Source organism: Aquarana catesbeiana, linkage group LG02 (genome assembly GCF_042186555.1).
Source record: "Aquarana catesbeiana isolate 2022-GZ linkage group LG02, ASM4218655v1, whole genome shotgun sequence".
NCBI lineage: Eukaryota > Metazoa > Chordata > Amphibia > Anura > Ranidae > Aquarana > Aquarana catesbeiana.
Genome location: NC_133325.1, coordinates 807,855,701 through 807,873,520, shown reverse-complemented (window position 1 = coordinate 807,873,520; position 17,820 = coordinate 807,855,701). Strand labels below are relative to the sequence as shown.

Sequence of the window (17,820 nt, the reverse complement as noted above, 5' to 3'; positions counted from 1 at the left end):
CCCCTCATATAACTAATATTTCTCTATAAGGCTCCCAGAAATATTGAGATCAGATCTGTTATGCCCCTGTACACACAATAGGATTTTCCGTTGGAAAATGTGTGATAGGACCTTGTTGTCAGAAATTCCGAACGTGTGTAGGCTCCATCACACATTTTCCATCGGATTTTCTGACACACAAAGTTTGAGAGCAGGCTATAAAATTTTCCGACAACAAAATCCGTTGTCGGAAATTCCTATCGTGTGTACACAAATCCGACACACAAAGTGCCACGCATGCTCAGAATAAATTAAGAAACGAAAGCTATTGGCTACTTCCCCGTTTATAGTCCCGACGTACGTGTTTTACGTCGCCTCGTTCAGAACGATCGGATTTTCCGACAACTTTGTGTGACCGTGTGTATGCAAGACAAGTTCGAGCCAACATCCGTTGGAAAAAATCCTAGGATTTTGTTGTCGGAATGTCAGATCAATGTCCGACCGTGTGTACGGGGCATTAGAGTCCTCCAGGTCTTCCTAGGATTCCCCCGTTGTTTTCTTACCATTTTGCGAAATCTCTTCTGGCCTCCCTTTACCCTCAATTATTCTACAAATAAATGATCAATGAATAGACAAACATTACTTACAGATACCTACCTGACCCCCATCAGCCCCAGTGAGGGAGTTTGTTGGCTTTAAGAAGAATTTAGGAACAGATGATAAATAGGGAATACATTAGAGCTGCGCGATTCTGGCCAAAATGGGAATCACAATTTGTTTATGTAGCACCCTGATGTTTAGGCAGGGTTGCTATCAAATTTAGTTGCCAGGCGATAGTTGCCTTGGCCAATTATTAAGGAGATCAATTGATTTCCATCTAATTTATTGATTTCCCCCTAATTCTGGAATTGCTGCACTTCTCTCTTCTGTCACTAGGTGGCACTTTAGCAGGTAACATTGGATAAGACAAGGACAGATTATGAATGAATGGGGTGTCTCAACCAATGGGCAGGGATTTTCTTGGGTCCCTTGGCCTGCTGGGAGAGCCTATTTATTTGGGTGGAGTCAGGTGATCGGGGTTCTGTGCCACCTGGACGGGTGTCTGGGTGAACGTGTGTTATGTTGCCCTGGGCCGTCAGGCCGGAAACCTGAGGCTTACACCAGGGACTTCTGGCTGCTAGGCTATCTGAGGGCCTATTCAAGAGCAGGAGAAGCAGTGAAGGGTTGGGACTATGGGCTTGTAGTCCAACCAGAAGTAGCGGTTCCACCAGCCAGGGAACCTGTCGTGATCAGAGGTAGAGGGGAAGCTGTGAGTTACTGGAGACTACTGTGAGTAAGCTGAAGACAGAACCAGAGCAGTCTTCTCACCAGCCAGGGATGGTGAAGAAGTGGGAGGAAACGGCAGAGGTAACGCTTGTGGAGCATCAGCAAGTTCCAAGCCATGGACTTAGCGTGTCAGTGGGGGTGACACTTGAAGAGTATCTGTGAGTGCCAAGCCAGGGACCCAGCAGGGAAGTGGGGGTGACGCTTGAGGAAGATGCTGAGTACTAAAAGTGGAAGAGCTCAGGGGATCCAGTGGCTACTGGATCCGAGGTCTAGTGAAAGACTGGGAGTTTGTTGAGTAAAGATCCACAGTGAGTGAATGTAGAGTGAGAACTGTTTGTGTTATCAATAGTTGAATACAACTATCGTTAGTAACTGCTACAAGATTGTTTCCATAGGAGACAGCGGTCCTACCTAAACAGAAGTGGTGTCTGGCTGGAGACCTACACCTGTATAGCTGCCTACCTATAGAAGTCTCGGAGTCTGCCAAATTTTCATTGCATCTACCTAAGGGTGTCCTGGCCCTAACCCTCTCTCCCACAGTTCTGTTCAAGAGACAATAATTCTCTTTGCATTCAAAAAGTATCTGGCGCCCACCATTTCATCTTGCATTACACCCACCATGCCTTGCAACCCACTTTACACAGAAGGATGTTAGCTCTCCCTAACTCTGGAGGTCACCATTGGACCTCAGGGGATCAGGGACTTTGCTACACTTAGAATAAAGATCACAATTCTCTCATGATTCGTGTGGTGTTGCATCATCTTTCACATTATACAAAAAAAAATCGGGCTAACTTTACTGTTTTGTTTTTTATTAATTCATTAAAGTGTGTTTTTTTCCCAAACAATGGCGTTTGAAAGACTGCTGTACAAATACAGTGTGACATAAAACCAACCACCATTTTATTCTTGACCTTGGTTTCCAGGATGGCTTCAGCTAAGCCTAGCTGAGACTGGAAGTGTGTGAGCTTTCTGCTGCGTCTGGTCTCTCTCCCTCTCTCTCGCTCTGGCTCCTTACTTATGCACAGAGGCAGAGCCCCCCAACACAGGGGTCCCCTCCAGGCAACTGGACTCTGCCTCCCACATGGGCAGGCTATAGAATATTTATAGTCTATCTCACCACTTTCTGGGCCATCCCCACCCAGGGACTGGAGGAGACTTTATAAATATTCAGGCCTCATCTATGCTCTTCCGCCCTCTAAGTTCAAGAATAGGGATGAGCTTCGTGTTCGAGTCGAACCCATGTTCGACTCGAACATTGGCTGTTCGGTCGTTCGCCGAATTCCGAACTTTATGGGCCATTTGCGCCAAATTTGTGTGGCGCGTCACGGCCCATAATTCACTGCGGCATCGCAGTGCATTGCTGGCTGATGATTGGCCAAGCATGCACTATGACCCGCATGCTTGGCCAATCACAGCGCCGCCTTAACAGAGAGCCGTAATTGGCCAAAGCCAAGGAGGCTTTGGCCAATTATGGCTCAGGGGATTTAGTACACGCCCCACACTATATAAGGCCGCCTGCACGGCAGCCCTGTGTAGTGTGTGTTCCGGCGTTCATTAAGAGAGAGAGAGAGAGAGACAGTAACATTTGATTTGAGTTAGATAGATTAGGCAGAACAGTCAGTCAGTTAGCTGCACTTACAGTGTATTGTGTATATATATGCATCCCAGGTGTTGCATATATATATATACACTGTATTCAGTTTAGCTAGATCCGTTCCTGTTATCTTCTAGACTATTTACATTTAGTGCAGTGCGTCCTGCTCACAGTGTTCAGCTAAACCTACAAAAGTTAGTGGGGTGCGTCCTGCTCAGTGTTCAGCTAAACCTTCAAGTTAGTGCGGTGCGTCCTGCTCACAGTGTTCAGCTAGATCCGTTCCTGTTATCTTCTTACTGACAGGCAGGCTTGTCTTGTTACAGTATATACAGCTACCTGAAGAAAATTACTGGTGTTCTTTTGATCCTATTAGTACCACAGTCAGGCAGCTAGACTATTTACAGTTAGTGCAGTGCGTCCTGCTCACAGTGTTCTGCTAAACCTACAAGTTAGTGGGGTGCGTCCACCTCACAGTGTTCAGCTAAAGCTACCTGTAGAAGGTTGGTGGTGTTCTCATACTACAGGCAGGCAGTTGATTTTGCTAGCTGCAGTATCAGTACATATATATATATCCCAGCTTAGTGCAGCTACAGGCCATTAGTATGTCTGGAAGGCCAAGAAGGAGAGGCAGACAGTCACAAGCCAATAAGAGAGGGCAAGCAGGCTCTGTGTCTAGTGCTGGTCGTGGAGACGGTGCATCCTCATCAGCACGTGGCCATGGGACACGCTTGGCCTTTTTTTCGGCAGCTGGCCATGTTGAGCCGCAACATGCGGAAGACTTGGTCGAGTGGATGACCAAGCCGTCCTCATCCTCCTCATCCTCTCTCACCCATGCCCAGGGTACTTTGTCTGGCAAAGCAGCGGCCTCTTCCCTCGGCTCAATGTCATCAGTGACTCCTTCCCTAGCCCCACCATGTCCTCCTGAGGAGTCCCTCGAACTGTTTGACCACAGTGTTGGGTACATGCTCCAGGAGGATGCCCAGCGTTTGGAAGGCTCTGATGATGATACTGAGCTCGATGAAGGCAGTAACACGAGCACGGACAGAGGGGGTGCCCAAGAAGGACAGCAATCTGGCAGTCATGCTCCCCCTGCTTCAGCATACTGCCAGGTTTGCTCCAGTGATGAGGAGGGAGGGGATGATGAGGTCACTGACTCAACGTGGGTGCCTGATAGGAGAGAGGAGGAGGAGGAGGAGTAGGAGGCGGCACATCACCAACAAGGCAGGATGCCCTCCAGGGGCCAGCCTAAGGGCAGCACATTGACTGCATCACATCCCAAAGCTCCACATGTGCAGGGCGCTGCAGTCTCTGCGCGTTATTCAAAAAGTTCTTTGGTGTGGGCCTTTTTTGAGACGAGTGCATCAGATCGCACCGCTGCTATTTGCAACATATGTCTCAAGCGTATCTCGCGTGGCCAAAACATCTCCCGCTTGGGTACCACATGCTTGACCAGACATATGTTGACCTGCCATGCAGTTCGTTGGCAAGCATATCTAAAAGACCCACACCAAAGAACAAAGAGGACCTCTGCTTGCTCCTCATCAGCTGAGATTTCCAACCCCACTAGACCTTCAGTCCTCTCTGAGACCTGCACTGAGAGGAATGAAGGTGTAGAATTAGGTGTGTCACAGCCACGTACTTGTGGGCAATCTGATTTTGGTACACCGACGTCAGATTGTACCAGGCAAATTTCCCTGCCCCAGCTGCTGCACCGCCGAAAGAAGTTTGCTCCCAGCCATCCACATGCCCAGCGGTTGAATGCTAGCTTGGCAAAATTTCTAGCACTTCAACTGCTGCCTTTTCAGTTGGTAGACTCTGCCCCCTTCCGTGAGTTTGTGGAATGTGCGGTTCCTCAGTGGCAGGTACCCAAACGCCACTTTTTCTCACGGAAGGCGATTCCGGCTATCTACCAGCATGTGGAAGGCAATGTCCATGCCTCGCTGGACAGGGCGGTCAGCGGTAAGGTGCATATTACCGCTGACTCATGGTCCAGCAGGCATGGACAGGGACGTTACCTAAGTTTCACGGCGCATTGGGTGACTCTGCTGGCAGCTGGGAAGGATGCAGGACAAGGTGCAGTAGTGTTGGAGGTTGTTCCGCCACCACGCCTCCAAAATGCTAATGACTGTGACACACCTCTCTCCTCCACCCCCTCCTCTTCTTCTTCCTCCATGGCCTCTTCCTCGGAACCAGCGGTGCTCCGTAGTCGTTCAAGGGGCTACGCAAGTACGCAGGCCAAAAGATGCCATGCGGTGCTTGAGCTGGTGTGCTTGGGGGACAGGAGCCACACTGGGGCAGAGGTTCTGTCAGCTCTGCAGGGGCAGGTTCAGAGGTGGTTGACGCCACGCCAACTTAAGGCAGGAATGGTGGTTTGTGACAATGGCACCAACCTCCTCTCTGCCCTCCGACAGGGACAAATGACCCATGTGCCCTGTTTGGCTCACGTCCTTAACTTGGTGGTGCAGCGGTTCTTGGGCAGGTATCCGGGCTTACAGGATGTCCTGAGGCAGGCCAGGAAAGTCTGTGTGCATTTCCGCCGGTCATATAATGCCAGTGCTCGGCTGACGGACCTTCAAAAGGAGTTTAACCTGCCCAAGAACCACCTAATCTGTGACATGCCCACCAGGTGGAACTCAACGTTGGCCATGCTGCAGCGGCTGCACACGCAGCAGAGGGCCATCAATGAGTACCTGTGCGACCATGGCACCAGGACAGGGTCAGGGGAGCTTGGTTTTTTTTCCCCACGCCAGTGGGCCATGATCAGGGATGCATGCACTGTCCTGTCACCATTTGAGGAGGCCACGAGGATGGTGAGCAGTGACAGTGCATGCATCAGTGACACTGTCCCCCTTGTCCACCTGTTGGAGCACACGCTGCGTGGAATAATGGACAGGGCACTTGAGGCAGAACAGAGGCAGGAAAAGGAGGACTTCCTTAGCTCTCAAGGCCCCCTTTATCCAGACAGTGTTCCTGCGTGCCCGCCGATCACACAGGAAGAGGGCGAGGAGGAAGAGGAGGAGGAGGAGGAGGAAGATTGTGTCAGTATGGAGGTGGAGCCTGGCACTCAGCATCAGCAGCAGTCTTTAAGGGATCAGTCCCAAGAAACACATGGACTTGTACGTGGCTGGGAGGAGGTGGCTGCGGACCATGTCGTCCTTAGTGACCCAGAGGACTTCGGACCGAATGCCTCAGCAAACCTACGCTGCATGGCCTCCCTGATCCTGCAAAGCCTGCGTAAGGATCCTCGTATTCGTGGTATCAAGGAGAAGGACCAATACTGGCTGGCAACCCTCCTTGATCCACGTTACAAGGGTAAGGTTGCGGACCTTATCTTGCCATCGCAGAGGGAGCAGAGGATGAAACATCTTCGGGAGGCCTTGCAGAAAGGTCTGTGCAACGCGTTCCCAGAGACTGGGAGGTTACAAACTCCTGTTTCTGGACAACGTGTTGCTGAGGCTTCGGTCAGTCAAAGAAGGAGCGGTGGAGAAGATGGCCGTCTGACCGATGCGTTCAGACAATTTTTTGGTCCGCAGCCCCAAGGTATGATCGGTTCCAGCAACCATCGCCAGCGTCTGTTTTACATGGTGCAGGAATACCTAGGGGCAAGATCAGACTTGGACACCTTTCCCACCGAAAATCCTCTGGGTTACTTGGTCTTGAGGATAGATCACTGGCCAGAGCTTGCACAGTATGCAATTGAGCTACTGGCCTGTCCTGCATCCAGCGTTCTTTCGGAACGCACATTCAGTGCTGCTGGAGGCGTGGTAACCGATCACAGGGTGCGTCTGTCCACTGACTCGGTCGATCGACTGACCTTCATAAAAATGAATGAGTCTTGGATCACCACCAGCTACCAAGCACCTGATGCTGATGTAACCGAATAATTTTTTTTAAAATCTCAGATCCCTTCAAAGACTGCCTATGCTGATGCTGAGTGACTATCCCTGAGTAATTATCCTCTTCCTCCTCAATCATCACGCTGATAGCTTGTAAGAACATTTTTGGTTCTGGGCGCCACCACCAGTGCCTAAGGCATAATTTTTCAGCCCCTGTTTAACAGGGGCGTGTAATTACAATTTTTGATGTAATACTTTGCAGCAGGGCTCGTTCCTGCATTCCAACTAGAGTGTCTGTGAGGGGTTGCAGTGTTGTGGCACCAGCACCAGTGCCTAAGGCCCATTTTTTCTGCCCCTGTTTAACAGGGGCGTGTAATTACAATTTTTGTTGCAATACTTTGCAGCAGGGCTCGTTCCTGCATTCCAACTAGAGTGTCTGTGAGGGGTTGCAGTGTTGTGGCACCAGCACCAGTGCCTAAGGCCCAATTTTTCAGCCCTTGTTTAACAGGGGCGTGTAATTACAATTTTTGATGCAATACTTTGCAGCAGGGCTCGTTCCTGCATTCCAACTAGAGTGTCTGTGAGGGGTTGCAGTGTTGTGGCACCAGCACCAGTGCCTAAGGCCTAATTTTTCAGCTCCTGTTCAACAGGGGCATGTAATTACAATTCTTGATCTAATATTTCACAGCAGAGCCCTGTGAGGGCTTACAGTGTTGTGGCCACAGCAACACCTAAGGCCCAAATTTCTGCTGAGTATATAGGGCAGGACCCTACTTTCAAACAACTAACTTACAAACGACTCCTACTTGCAAACGGAAGGAGACAACAGGAAGTGAGATGAAATCTACCCCTAGGAAGGGAAATTCTCTCCTGTAAGAGTTAATATGGGAAAAACATTTCTCCTTTCCACTGATGCTTTCCAATCCATTGGGACAAAAAGTGAGGTGAAATCTTCTGAAGAGGAAAGACAGCAAAACAAATGTCACAGGGGTGATAACCCTTCCCTATGTTTTCCAAAAAGCTTAAAAAAGATTTTTTGGCTGGAGCTAAACACGTTAAAAATGTACCCGTTCAAAATTACAAAGAGATTCTACTTAACAACAAACCTACAGCCTGTATACTGCTGTTCAGAGTATATAGGGCCTGGTGGCCCCACACCTTTCCTTATTTAAATTTGGGTGCAGGGTTCCCCCTAATATCCATACAAGACCCAAAGGGCCTGGTAATGGACTGGGGGGTACCCATGCCGTTTGTCTCACTGATTTTCATCCATATTGCCAGGACCCGACATTACATTAAACCCGCAAGCAGTTTTAAATGAGATTTTTTCCTTTAAAAATGACATTTGGTGCAGGGACTGTTCTAAACATGGGAAACACGCGCCACTTTACAGGCATACTATAGACACCCCTCAGGTACGATATTTAAAGGAATATTTCACTTTTTTTTTTTTTACTTTAAGCATCATTAAAATCACTGCTCCCGAAAAAACGTCCGTTTTTAAAAGTTTTTTTTGCATTGATACATGTCCCCTGGGGTAGGACCCGGGTCCCCAAACCCTTTTTAGGACAATACCATGCAAATTAGCCTTTAAAATGAGCACTTTTGATTTCGAACGTTCGAGTCCCATAGACGTCAATGGGGTTCTAATGTTCGTGCGAACTTTCGGTCCGTTCGCAGGTTCTGGTGCGAACCGAACCGGGGGGTGTTTGGCTCATCCCTATTCAAGAACACCCCAGCAATTCCAGAAGCCAGGGGGAGGTAACAGAGACTTAACCCTTGGAGCTCTGCCAGCTAACTCTAAACAAATTAACCCTACAGGGGAGCCCAACTACATTTTCCTATACTGTACACAGAGGGTGCTACACTTATGAAATGCAGCCAGGTCAAATAATCCCTTAAAGTGATTGTAAAGTCTCAGTTTTTTGGTAAAAATAACAAACATGTTATACTTACCTGCCTGTGTAGTGGATTTGCACAGAGCAGCCTGGATCCTCCTATTCTCGGGTCCCTCTTGGGCATTCCTGGCCCCTCCCACCTGTTGAGTGCCCCCACAGTAAGCAGCTTGCTTTGGGGGCATCCGAGCCGAGCCACAGCTCCCTGTATCCATTTAGACACGGAGCCATAGCCTGGCCCCAGCGCTGGACTGGGACAAAAATTTGGCCCTGGACTTCATCATTACCATCCCACTTTAATTTTGAGTGTCCCCAACAGCATCCCCTTTACATCAGAGAGTCCCAATCAGCAGCCCCCTTCACATCAGAGAGTCCCAATCAGCAGCCCCCTTCACATCAGTGTGTCCCCACCAGCAGCCCCCTTCACATCAGTGTGTCCCCATTAGAAGCCCCCTTCACATCAGTGTGTCCTCCCTCTCCTCCCCTCCCACATGTACTCACAGTTTTGAAGGCAGCTTCTTGTTCCTCTCTCCAGTCATGTGATAACAAGTGATAAGGGGAGAGAGGAAGGAAAGTCTACTGTTGGTCTATCTCCCCCTGCAGGCTAGAGGGAGCAGAAAGCCTAATGCTCTCTCCAGCAAGTGACGGAAGCTGCTCCTCCTGACAGGAATGAAATCGCGATCACTCACTGTCAGAGAGGAGCGGCTCCAGGACTGCACCTGACCGACCCACTGAACCATCGGCCCACCGGGAAACTCCCGGTAGTCCCGATGGCCGGTACATGCCTGCCTGGCCCCGCCCCTTTTCTGTCCTCATTGGCTGACTGATTTTGATTGACAGCAGCGGGAGCCAATGGTGCCATGCTGCTGTCTCAGACAAGGAGGAGGGGAGTCCTGGGCAGCCGAGACACTCCTGCAACATCGCTGGATCTAGATGGACCTCATGTAAGTATTAGGGGGGCTGCTGCACACAGAAGGCTTTTAATCTTAATGCATAGAATGCACCTTCTGCTTTTACAATCACTTTAACCACGTAAGGACCAAGCCTCTTTCTGAGATTTGGTGTTTACAAGTTAAAAACAGTTTTTTTTTTGCTAGAAAATTACTTAGAACCCCCAAACATTATACATTTTTTTTCCTAACACCCTAGAGAATAAAATAGTGGTCGTTGCAATACTTAATACTTAAAGATAACAGTAAAGTTAGCCCAATTTTTTATATTGTGAAAGATGATATTACGCCGAGTAAATTGATACCCAACATGTCACGCTTCACTCATGGAATGGCGACAAACTTTTACCCTTAAAAATCTCCATAGGTGACGTTTAACAAATTCTACAGGTTGCATGTTTTAAGTTACAGAGGAGGTCTAGGCTAGAATCATTTCTCTCACTCTACCGATCGCAGCGATACCTCACATGTGTGGTTTGAAAACCATTTTCATATGACGGCGCTTTTGCACACGAGCTGGGTGGGACGGGGTGCGTTTAAATTTTTATTTATTTATTTATTTTTAATTTTTACACTGTTCTTTTTAAAATGGTGTCACTTTTATTCCTATTACAAGGAATGTAAACATGCCTTGTAATAGAAAAAAAACACGCCAGGTCCTCTTATATAAGAGATCTGGGGGTCAAAAAGACCTCACATCTCATATTTACATTAAAATGCAATAAAAAAAAAAAAAAAAATTAAATGTCATTTGAAAAAAAATGTCTCTTTAAGAGCTATGGGCGAAAGTGAGGTTTTGACGTCGCTTCCGCCCTGCAATGATATGGAGACGGGTGGGGGCCATCTTCCCCTCACTTCCCCATGCCAAGCCAGGGAGAGGACATGATCGCCTCCGCCGCTAAGCGGTAAGCAGCGGCGGGAACTGGAGATCGGCAGTAGGGGGGCCCTCTCCTGCCGGATTCTGGACCGAATGCCTCAGCAAACCTACTCTGCATGGCCTCCCTGATCCTGCAAAGCCTGCGGAAGGATTTTCGTATTTGTGGTTTCAAGGGGAGGAATGATTACTGGCTGGCAACCCTCCTTGATCCACATTGCAAGGCTAAGGTTGTGGACTTTATCTTGCCGTTGCAGAGGATGAAACATCTTCGGGAGGCCTTGTAGAAAGGTTTGTGCAACGTGTTTCCAGAGCCTGGCAGGTTACAATTTCCTGGTCCTCCTGGACAACGTGTTGCTGAGGCTTCGGTCAGTCACAGAAGGAGCGGTGGAGAAGGTGACCGTCTGACTGATGTGTTCAGACAGGTCTCTGCAACGCGTTCCCAGAGACTGGGAGGTTATTGTCACGGAACGTCCCACACTCCGCTTGAGTGCTTCCGTCAGTATACCGCTTCCTAAGTTCTGGAACACGAGTCCAATGGATCTGGCTATAGGAACCCCCAAGAACTAGACAACACCAGTCTTGGAGTACATCAGAACTGCCCTTTATTTGAGATCTCACAGACCTTTATACAGCAGGGATGACTCAAAGCTAACCTAATTAACATGACCTAATTTACTACAAAATGTACCCAGACCAGATGACAGTCTTGTGGGCACCGAGCTTCACACATTAATACAATTAACAATACAAACAACAATCTCCCCCCTCCTCAGCCTAGACCATTCGTCTATTAGCCAGGGCTGGTGGCTAATGTGATCAGCTCTCTCAATTAACATAAACACATGTTGATAACACCAGCATCTCCTCACAGGATGCGTCCCAGCAGAATGAATCAGTCTTATCAGCAGGGGGCTGCTGGAGGAATCCCCCCTCCCTCTTCAGGGACACAAATCTACAGTAAGGAGTCCCCATACAATATATACATGACTGAGTCCGATTAATACAGTTCAGACTGGATTTCTCATTCACCTCAAATGCTAGGGCCCATAATCGGTGGGCAACAGGCTTGCACACAGTCCTCTCCAACAGCCTCCGCTCTGGCCATGTCCGTGACATTTCTCCCCTTTCGGCAGGAGACTAACACAGGAGGAGACCCCAGACGGGTTGACTCCGAAGTTAGTCCACAGCTCCAGTCCTCTACTGCCTGTACCCACACAGTACCCCAAACAAATCATCCCAAACAGTGCATTACTCACCCAGCCTTCCTCTGCCTCTCTCAGAGAACATATCTGCCGCTGGGGAGAGGCCCGGACTGGCCCTTCTCCCTGGAATCCTTTCTGCCGCTGGAGAGAAGACAGGGGGACTGGGCTCACTCCATCCTGCTGTTGGGGATCTGGGCCGACTGCCCAGCATTCCTGGGGTATACAGGTGGGGACTGAAGCCCCATCAACTGACACCAGATCAAGCTGCAGTTGTGAGGTGATGACTGCATTCTCTCCTTGGATCCTGATCTGCAGCTTGCGATAGACTGCCACCTCCTCACCTTGGGCCTCCACAATTGCTGCAGGTGTGGGGCAGAGGTCTTGGACCCTCTGTCCGGTTGCCAGCACTTCTGCTGGGGGTTTGCTAGGTGGTTCCTCCTCTACAGAAACGTCTATTAAATCCCCAGTCTCTGGAATTGGTAAAAGTGTGGGACAGAGGTCTTGGACCCTCTGTTCAGTTACCAGATCTTCAGCTGGAGAAGTTTGTTTTAACTCCATAGATGCTGCTGGCAGAAAATCACATGTCCCTGTCAGTGTTGTGGGAGAAAGGCTGACTACCTCTTCTCTCAGGAAGGCTGAAGCCACGGTTGGTGCTGGGCAGAACACAGTGAACTTTGGCCCTGATAGCAGCTCTTCTGCTGGAGGCTCATCAGGTTGTTCTTCCTCAGCAGAAAAGTCTATTAAATCCTCTACCTCTATAACTGGTGTCTGTGGATAGAGGTTCACCATCTCCTGTCCGTGGAACTCAGAAGATGCCATCAGTGCTGGGCAGAGGTTAGCAGAGCTCTGCCCTGTTGTCAGCACTTCAGTTTTGGGGATGGCAATCTCCAGATTTTCCACTGCAGATTCTCTGGCATGCTGCTGGACAGGCACATTCCTCCATCCAAGATCATCCCATGCAGAAACAGGATCATCAAGGTCAGTCAGCACTTGCTGCATCCGCCATAAGACCTCCGCCTCCATAGCTGTGGGGGCAGGTTGGCAAAGCACACTATCGCTCTGCCACATTGCCGACTCTTCAGCCAGGATTTCAGGGTTGTCAGCTGGTATTTCCTGATAGTCCCAGGCAAAGGGAGCCCAGCCCTGGCACTGAGCAATGTCTAGCAGCCGTCTGTAGGCGATCTCTAGCTCCCATTCCTGAACGGCCAGAAACTCCAAATCTTCCTGTGCCCAGTGCACTTCCGAAATGTTCAGTAGCCCTTATCTGAAATCCATGATTTCGTCCACTCGCCGCTCCAAATCACTCCCAAAGTTAGGGTCCCCTGTCAGCTTCACAAACAACAGTCCCAAGCCGCCGTAGCTTAAGCCTTCCATTGGGCTGTCATCCGCTATCCAGGGACATGCTTGGGATACATGCCACCGGAGGGCTCTGTAGCTCTCATCCAGCTTCATCTCTGCCCAGACCAGCCTGCTTAATTCAGCTGTCTGCTTCTTGTGTGGTTTTTCTCCCAAAAACCGCACCCGCAGTCCGTACTGCGACCAGTACCTTTCCTCGATGGAGGGGAGAACTTTTCCCTGGTGTTGCTGCTCACGGGCTAGCGTTTCCTTCCAGAGTTTGCAGCGAATAGAATCACACCATCCCAGCAGGACCTGCTCCGATACTGGTCCTCTGTGCTGTATCTGCATCTCTCGCAACCTCCTTCTGAATTCCTCATCCATGGCGGCTGGTATCTGTACCTCTCCTCTTCTGCTATCTGGACCTTGGATCCAGATGGAAGTTTGGATGTCCCAGACTTCAGGAAGCTTTCCCGCTGCTTGCCACCAATGTCACAGAACGTCCCACACTCCGCTTGAGTGCTTCCGTAAGTATACCGCTTCCTAAGTTCTGGAACACGAGTCCAATGGATCTGGCTATAGGAACCCCCAAGAACTAGACAACACCAGTCTTGGAGTACATCAGAACTGCCCTTTATTTGAGATCTCACAGACCTTTATACAGCAGGGATGACTCAAAGCTAACCTAATTAACATGACCTAATTTACTACAAAATGTACCCAGACCAGATGACAGTCTTGTGGGCACCGAGCTTCACACATTAATACAATTAACAATACAAACAACAATCTCCCCCCTCCTCAGCCTAGACCATTCGTCTATTAGCCAGGGCTGGTGGCTAATGTGATCAGCTCTCTCAATTAACATAAACACATGTTGATAACACCAGCATCTCCTCACAGGATGCGTCCCAGCAGAATGAATCAGTCTTATCAGCAGGGGGCTGCTGGAGGAATCCCCCCTCCCTCTTCAGGGACACAAATCTACAGTAAGGAGTCCCCATACAATATATACATGACTGAGTCCGATTAATACAGTTCAGACTGGATTTCTGATTCACCTCAAATGCTAGGGCCCATAATCGGTGGGCAACAGGCTTGCACACAGTCCTCTCCAACAGCCTCCGCTCTGGCCATGTCCGTGACAGTTATAAACTCCTGTTCCTGGACAACGTGTTGCTGAAGCTTCGGTCAAAGAAGGAGCAAGGAGAAGGTGGCCGTCTGACCGATGTGTTCAGACAATTTTTTAGTCCGCAGCCCCAAGGTCTGATCGGTTCCAGCAACCATCGCCAGTGTCTGATTCACATGGTGCAGGAATACCTAGGGGCAAGATCAGACTTGGACACCTTTCCCACCGAAAATCCTCTGGGTTACTGGGTCTTGAGGATGGATCACTGGCCAGAGCTTGCACAGTATGCAATTGAGCTACTGGCCTGTCCTGCATCGAGCGTTCTTTCGTAACGCACATTCAGTGCTGCTGGAGGCTTTGTAACTGATCACAGGGTGCGTCTGTCCACCGAATCGGTCGATCGGCTGACCTTCATAAAAATGAATCAGTCTTGGATCACCAGCTACAAGTACCTGATGCTGATGTAACCAATTGATTTTTTTTTTTTTTTTTTAATGTGAGATCCCTTCAAGACTGCCTATGCTGATGCTGAATGACTATCCTGTTATGTTCAGTGACAATCCTCTTCCTCCTCAATTTTCATGCTGATGGCTTGTAAGAACATTTTTGGTTCTGGGCACCACCACCAGTGGCTAAGGCCCAATTTTTCAGCCCCTGTTTAACACGGGCATATAATTACAATTCTTGATGCAATACTTTGCAGCAGGGCTCATTCCTGCGCTCCATCTATAGTATCTGTGAGGGGTTGCAGTGTTGTGGCACCAGTGTCCAAGGCCCAAATTTTCAGCCCCTGTTTAACAGGGGCATATAATTACAATTTTTTTGTATATTCTCTTTTTATTGGTATAGGTTATTCAGGTTAAACAGCCTTGTTAATTATTACATTTTTACAAAGGTTGGTATCTCTGCCTTACATTTTCAATACATTAATCTATATTAGACATACTATCCCTCTTCACAAAACCTGAAAAGAAAATTTCAAAGTTTAGTAGATAAACTAAAGGTCTGGTATGGAATTTAGGGGGACCCCCACGCATTTTTTTTTTTTTTTTTGTATATTTTGGTTCGGGGTTCCCCTGTGGGGAAATCCCATGCCATTTTTATCAATGAACTTTTATGTCTATTGCCGGACCGACAATTCATTATAGCCAGCGATAGTAGTTTTACAGTAGTTAGTAGTGATAGTAGCGATATTGGTTTTACATGACTTTTTTTCCTTTAGAAATGTAATTTTTCTGTCAGACTGTTCTAAACACAGGAAACATGCTACCCTTTACAGGCATACTATAGACACCCCCCTAGGTACAAAATTTACTGCTCCCGAAAAACGGCCATTTTTAAAACTTTTTTTTGCATTGATACATGTCCCCTGGGGCAGGACCCGGGTCCCCAAACCCTTTTTATAACAATAACTTGCATATAAGCCTTTAAAATGAGCACTTTTGATTATGCATGTTGGTGTCCCATAGTCTTTAACAGTGTTCGAACAAATTTTTTGCCTGTTCGCATGTTCTGGATGTGAACCGAACAAGGGGGTGTTCAGCTCATCCCTAATGCTAATAGAGGATGCAAGATCCCCTCTGTAAAGCCCAACTTTTACTGCAGAGGCAGTTAGCCAAGTAATCTTCATCAGACTAGCCAGAAGTGCCAGTCTGCCAGCGGATGATGCAATAGCCTTCGCAGAGGCATGGGAACAGCAATATGGATTTAGAAATTAAGATTTATACTACCATTAGGGAGTATGGTGTGGCCTGCGTTGGAGTTTGCTTCAGTTGCCAAGGCTATTTGGTTCTCAGCAGACAAGTTGAAGGCAAACTTGGCCAGTAATACACCTCTGTGGTGTTCGATCCATGAGTGAAATTGGAGTGACCAGCGAGGCAGTACAACCACTGTGGATGCAGCAGGCTGTTCCTCCTACTATTCTGTGGGATTAGTCGAGCCATATGGCTTAACCCACTGATGGCGTATACCTCTTCTAAGTCAAATGGAATGTGATTTAGGATGGAATCAGTGATGTCCAGATCAGGGACAAACCTTTTAGGCTGGTCACCTAGGCCCAGAACAAACAGTTGGTTACAGGGCCTGAGAAGAGCCAGAGAAGAAATTGGAAGATCCATAATCGTCTTTGATCGCCTAAGCTCAAGTCTGCTCCTCTCGAGGAGCAGCAAAATTCCTTTTCACTCAAATGTGCCCAGTAGGTGTTATATTGCAGAAATGAATGCAAGTTTGGGCAGGAGACTCTGGATCAGTGGGGCCTGTGCAGCACTTGTCTTTGATGTGATCTGTCTGCAACAAAACCTCGGGCCAATGGAAGATTATGAGTGTGCTGACAAGTTGCACTTTGCGCAGTAAGGAAGTCAATAGAATTTCTTCACTCTTCCAACTCCTCTAATTCCCACTATGGTTCTCTAGAGCAATCGAGGCTGTAAGCAAATGTTACCAAATCTTGTCCAACAGGAACCATCGGTCCATTGTTCTTAGTCAGAAAGCAGATTTAGGCAAGATATGGAACAAAGGATCAAGATCCAAAATGTCATATGGAATCATTGAGAACAATTGCTCAAACTATCAGATAAAGCAGCTACAGTTTCTCTAGATCTAGCTGATGTGTACATATGCACTTCGGTAAACCCAGGCTTCTGAGTTTCACTTCGGGCTCATTCAACAACCTTTGACCTTTCCACATACTCAAGACATTTTCCAGAACATTGCTTCCAGTAGTGGCCATCTTGCAGAAGCAAGGGCTGCAGGTTCCTTATGTGGACAACAGCTGAGGGTGGCTCGACATCCTCCAGGTCCTGTCAAAACCTGATTCAGAGGGAAGGCCAAATAATCTCATTATTATGACATTTTAGACGTTCAGGAGAATATTGTAGAGTTGCCCACACGTAAGGGTGACAGTATTAGGTCTTATGTGAAGGCAAGTCCTAGCTCTATCCCATGGCCTCAAATGGTCAAGAAGTAGTCTGCAGTAATCCATGCAGTCGGTTGGACGCACTGGAAGATTGAGAACATCATAAACTGGCCTTCTAAGGTAATGAAAGATTTTGCTTCCTTTTCCAGGGAAGATTACCCCACATATGAGACTAGTCCCATTAATGCTGGCTAAGGATAGTTAATCTTATCAACTTTCATCAACTTCCAGGCGTACCAATCATCAAAGTCTATTCACTTTCTTCGTATTTGCCTCAGTGACCTCCTAGCTCAAGGTCAATGACATAGGCCAGTGGAGGACGAAGTGTCTAACAGCAGGGGTACAGTGATTCCCAAGTGGGGAAGTCATTTGGGCAACACAGCGTAGGAGGCGTCAGGTATGCTCCAAAAAGATGGCAATAGGTAATCTATCGTCGTGCCAACAGTAAAACCTGTCTTATCTCATCACTCTGTGTTCTGGCATCCCAGAACTTCCTGTCAGATACGGTAAAATACAAAGCCTTGGATGTCAAGGGTGAGTCCCTAGACCAACAAGTGGTTCAATGAATCTCAATGGTCAGGAATGGAAGTCATTCCTGCAAGAGGAGCTTCCCAGAAGTGGAAACAGTGGATATACTAACATCCAGCTGGGTCAGCAGGTTAGCCCTTTATAGCCACCAGACTCGGTTAACTCTAAGCTCTTCATCAGGATTAGGGATGAGCCGAACACCCCCCGGTTCGGTTTGCACCACAACCTGCGAACGAACCGAAAATTTGCAGG

General features: G+C 48.2%; 1 protein-coding gene across 3 annotated transcripts in view; it reads right to left on the bottom strand.

Annotated features, from left to right (window-relative positions):
• LOC141129506 (Fc receptor-like protein 5) overlaps nt 1-17,820 on the bottom strand; it is a 654,812-nt gene that overhangs the window by 226,409 nt on the left and 410,583 nt on the right. The gene's annotated exons all lie outside the window — the stretch shown is intronic.